Source organism: Rattus norvegicus, chromosome 19 (genome assembly GCF_036323735.1).
Source record: "Rattus norvegicus strain BN/NHsdMcwi chromosome 19, GRCr8, whole genome shotgun sequence".
Classification (NCBI taxonomy): Eukaryota; Metazoa; Chordata; class Mammalia; order Rodentia; family Muridae; genus Rattus; species Rattus norvegicus.
Window position 1 is genome coordinate 59718556 of NC_086037.1, and position 5308 is coordinate 59723863.

Genomic DNA, 5308 nt, shown 5'->3' on the forward strand with positions numbered 1-5308 from the left:
CATCAAGTCAGGGTTGGATCTTAGTAAGCATCCTGCTTTCCTTCTGTAAGGGGACAGTCAGAAAAGCACTTGTCTCCCAGGGCTACATGTCAATGGCCTATGCACACATATTTATGGGACCTGAATGTGCCAGGCCTTATCACCATAGCTGGAACCTCTCCTGTGCCTTTCCTTTGTCCTTTGCTCCTCTCACTGGGAGCAAGGGTTACTTTTATAATATGAAAATGAATGTAGACTTAGCAAGGACTGACGAGACTATCTTCATGATCTGGTGTCTCATGCACCACCAGAGGATGTCTCCAAATGGAGGAGTCTAATGATGGGAATTGGGTGGAGCTAGTCTTCAATCCAGATTTAATCCTGATGTGTTTCCCCACATCACCCCTCCTAGAGGATCTACCAAACTCCCATGGACACCAATTGTGAAAGAACAGAAATCGCCTACCAAGCACATCTACTTGATAATGCTGGACCAAGGACCCGACGAGGGGAACCTGACTCTGGAGGGTGTGATAGGGTCTGTGTTCTTCTATCTGGAAAGATGAAGATTATCACACGAATTCTGAATGAAGGAAAAGAGAGGCATTCTGCAAAAATACCACACTGGATGCTGTGGGGTCCAAACTCACCCTCTCCCACACTCAGCCCTTGAATTTGGGGGGGGGGGTGGTCTTTAGAGTCCAAGCCCTCAGCAAAACTATGTTGCATGCTATTGTCATGGAACAAAACTGAGGTAGCAAAAGCCAGTCTGCAAAGGTGAGAATTTGCCTTGGAGCTGAACCGTGGCAGAAGGCTACATGAGGCCTTAAGTAAGCAGCTGGCAGTTGTGTGCCCAAGTCGGCTTTTTTTCTCTTTTCTTTTTTATATAAAAGACACAGCAGTAGTTCGTGAGTAAACGGTTCCTTGACCGTTCATCAGCCTTCTAAACTGGCATGATGTCAAATGGTAAATTAGGGAAGGCATTTCTACAAGAAGCAGAGATAATAAGGCCCGAGTGCTTTTGTTTTCTGCCTTTGATTCTTAATGCAGGGAAAACCTTCAGCCTCTCAGTTAAAACCCACATAAGGGACCTGGGAGTCATCACAGTCTGATCCCTGAAGACATTAGGCCAATTCCATTCTGTAGCCAGAACAAGTGGCAAAGAAAGACAGGACAAAAGACACAAGAGATAACATTTATTTCTTGGTTTAGGGGTGTGCACATGCACCTGTGTGTGTGCGTGTGTGTGCATAATGGATAGAATACGGTGTTGTGGGATGCTTTTCTTTCTTTCTTACTGATGTCATATCTCCCCCTCCAGTGTGCCCAGGGTTCCTTGGGGACATAGGCTGATCACCCTTGTGCCATCTAGTACACGTGTCCCTGATGGCCACTAGAGGGTGTCACAACAGCAACGAAGTGCTTTAGTCTAAGGGGTCACATGGCTTGCCTCTCAGCTGCCTTTTGGCTAGACTTGACCCGTGTCCCCACTGACTATGATATAAGACCTCCCTGTGATCACAGCCGGAGAAGACAAGAAGTCCTACTGCCTGGAGTCCCTGGGTCCCCAGACCTTACCTGTCATGCTCTGTGGGTTCTAAAGAAGCATGTCCCCTATGCACACACTCATGATCTGTTGGTGGGCATTGAATGCCCCACAGGGTTGTATAGCCTGGTGCCTGGTAGCACCCTGTCTCGCTGTCTGTAACTCAGAAACCCTCTTCCTTTGCATCAAGGACAGCAGATACTTTAATCATCGACAGCTGCCATTTCCACAGCCTCCCCTAAATTCCTTGTCTAAAAGGGGGGCTGTTACTAGGACAATGCAAAGAAAGGTAATCTGTGCCTAGACACACGGCCCTGGCTTTGAAAGCCTGCAGGGGTGGTGCATGGGGTTACTGCAAGGAGAGAAGAATCGGCAAGCAGAAACCCCTCTTTTCTACTTTCAAGGTGTCTGTGAGTCAGTTCACTTGTACATTTTAATAAATATCTAGCATAGGCTCTCCTCTTTCTCTCCTCTCCTCTCCTCTCCTCTCCTCTCCTCTCCTCTCCTCTCCTCTCCTCTCCTCTCCTCTCTTCTTTTTCTTCTTTCCTTCTGGTTTTTCAAGACAGGGTTTCTCTGTTTGCCCTGGCTATCATGGAGCTCACTCTGTAGACCAGGCTGGCTTCGAACTTAAAGATCCTCCTGCCTCTGCCTCTCAGGTGTTGGGATTAATGGCATACACCACCACTGCCTGGCAAAGCTCTTAATTTTCAGTGACTAAAAATCAAGAAGCGAGTCATTTGGTAAGAAAGTAAAGAAAAGGACCATAATAGTCACTCTAGTTCTAATGGTGAACGGTGGACATTTCTTAATACACTTTTATTCCATTTGTTATTAATAATATAGTACAAGTGCCTTATTATAATTCAGTCCAAATAACAATATATTGACAGCGCTTTATGGAGCATGTTGAAGCAGGTACTTACTAGTCCCCGACCTTTTGATGTAGGCTCCTTCTCCATTTTACTTACTAAGCAGATGTTTCCTGCTTGGCAGATGTGGAAACAGTGACTGAGGGAGGTAAGTGACTAGCGAAGACAAAGAGGTCCTAGGCTAAGGAGCTCAGGTTCAGCTGCAGGCTGTGTGACAGTCCCTATCCCTATACCTCCGTGCCTGGCGAGATTACTAAGACTGGGATTGTAGATCTGAGGAGGTGGCTCGGTGAGTTGAGTACATGCCTTGCACCATGAAAATGTGAGATGGAACCCCAGAACCCACGTGAGACGATTGGGTTTGGTAATGTATGTTTGCAATCCCAGCGCTGGGGAGGTGGGAGCTGGAGCATCCCTAGAGCTTGCTGGCTTGCCTGTCTAGTCAAATCGGTGAGTTCCAGGTTTAATGAGAGACCTTATCCCAAGAAAGTAAGATGGATTGAAAAAGACATGACTTCAACCTCTCACCTCCACATAAACATACGCATGCATGTATGTGCACCCAGTACATGGGCACATGCACATAAATATGTACACACACACACACACACACACACACACACACCCCACATGCACATAAATATGTACACACACACACACACACCACATGCACATAAATATGTACACACACACACACACCACATGCACATAAATATGTACACACACACACACCACATGCACATAAATATGTACACACACACACCACATGCACATAAATATGTACACACACACCACATGCACATAAATATGTACACACACACACACCGCATGCACATAAATATGTACACACACACACCACATGCACATAAATATGTACACACACACACCACATGCACATAAATATGTACACACACACACACACCACATGCACATAAATATGTACACACACACACCACATGCACATAAATATGTACACACACACACACCACATGCACATAAATATGTACACATACACACACACACACACACACACACACACACACACACACACACACCACATACAAAGGGGGGATTATTTCTAGAGTGCAATAGGCTAACTGGGAATTCCGTTTTCATTGATGTCTGAAGGTGAAGAAGACCTATGCGTCCTTGGCCTATTCCTATTTCCTGCAAAGGGCAGCTCTCACTCCAGGACAGAGGAGGGGGGTTGACTAGGTGGTGACTCTCTTCCCTGGACAGCATGATGTCACGGGTCAGAAGTTTCCCAGAAGCAGACGTGTATTTATGAAGTGCAGGCCCAGCATGCAGTGTTGCCTTGGTTTTGATTCTTGCTTCTGAGGAAGCTGTCACCTGTGTGAGCAGCGTGGCTTTCTACCCCAGAGCCTCTGGAGAGTGACTCCCTGATTGACGATTTTTAAAAACTTAAATTTGTCAACTTTGTTATGAAAAAAAAAAAAAAGCCTTGCAAGCATAGCAACATCGCACACTAAAATTACCCAGACCTGAGGTTTATACAACAGAATGAACGTCTACACAATTAGAACTGGCGTTCAGACAGAAGCTGTGCCGCTGCATACAGCTGTATACTTCTAGCACTGAATATATCGTATGAATGTGACCCGTCCAAACCAAAGACGCCCATGATAGAGTTAGAGCTAGGAAAACAAGTATCTTTCTGTTTTCTTTCCTAACTCAGGCCCATTCCCTGCATTCAGAATGTAAGAGTCACCTTCTAAAAGTTTTCTCATTCTCTTTTCTTCATGTTCTACCTCATCTGCATCCATGTGTGTTTAAAAACCCCGTATCCTCCATCCATGCTTGAATATGACAACTCATCCCATTGTCCTGATGTAAAGTGAGAGGCCAGAGAGGCCAGTGAGGCCACTGTAGCTACTGACTGGCCTTGGAAGCTCCATTCTGGACCAGGTGCTGTGTGAATTTCCTGGGGCTACTATAGTAAAATGCCACAGACAGAGGCTTAAGCCTCATACGTTTACTGTCCTGGAGTCCTAGAGAATCAAACCCAAGGTTAACTTGCTAGCAAACTTGATTTCTTCTGGAATGTCTCCTGCCTGGCTGTACAGACAATCATGAATTCCACATGGCCATCACTTGGCTGGTTGGCACACACCCCTAGTCTCCTACTTTGTGTTGTTTGAGTATGCTGTGGACATTTTGCATTGGTGTCCATGTGTTTGTGTACATGTGTGCCTATTAATGCGTGTCTGTGGAGGCCAAATGTCAACCTTAAGCATAGTCAGGATGAAGACAAATGAACTCTGATGCTCATTCAACTCAATTTCTACCTGTTTTGTTTTGTTTTGATTTGTTTTTAGGACCCCAGCCTATGCAGTGTTGATTCCTGGTGGGCCTTCCTGCCTGAGTTAACCTAATCTAGAAACTCTCACAGACATGCCCAGGAGTCGACTGCCAATTTCTAAATGTGTCAAATTTTGGCATCAATATTAGCCATCATAAGTATAACCCCATTGATGAGTCCCTGTCATTATCCCAGAATCCTTCTCCAAAGACCTTGATACTATCACATGCCTGAGTAGATTTCAATATAGGAGTTTGGGAAGAGATCTATGAGACATATTTCTACATCTCAGTACTTTAAAGGTTTCCATGGCTTAAGTTCTGTCTACACTGTCAGTTTAAGAATCCCTCAGGCCATATGTCATCCAACTGCCATGCATGAAATTAATCCCAATTGCTAAAATAATCCAGAGGGCCTAGAAAAGGCAATTGGACACGGGGAGACTCCAGGTTTCCTGAGTCACAGAGACGTTCATACATAGTCTGTATGCCAACCCAAGGGCATCTTGCCCAGGTTTTAGGAAGAAAATATTTCAAAGTAGAGTTTATTTTTTATCTAATATTTTGTTTTGTTTTATCTTGCAAATTCCTCAAG

At 45.0% G+C, this 5308-nt stretch overlaps 1 protein-coding gene across 6 annotated transcripts in view; it reads left to right on the plus strand.

Annotated features, from left to right (window-relative positions):
- The window catches only part of Wwox (WW domain-containing oxidoreductase), a 930922-nt gene that overhangs the window by 380154 nt on the left and 545460 nt on the right, over window positions 1–5308 (plus strand). The window lies entirely within an intron of this gene.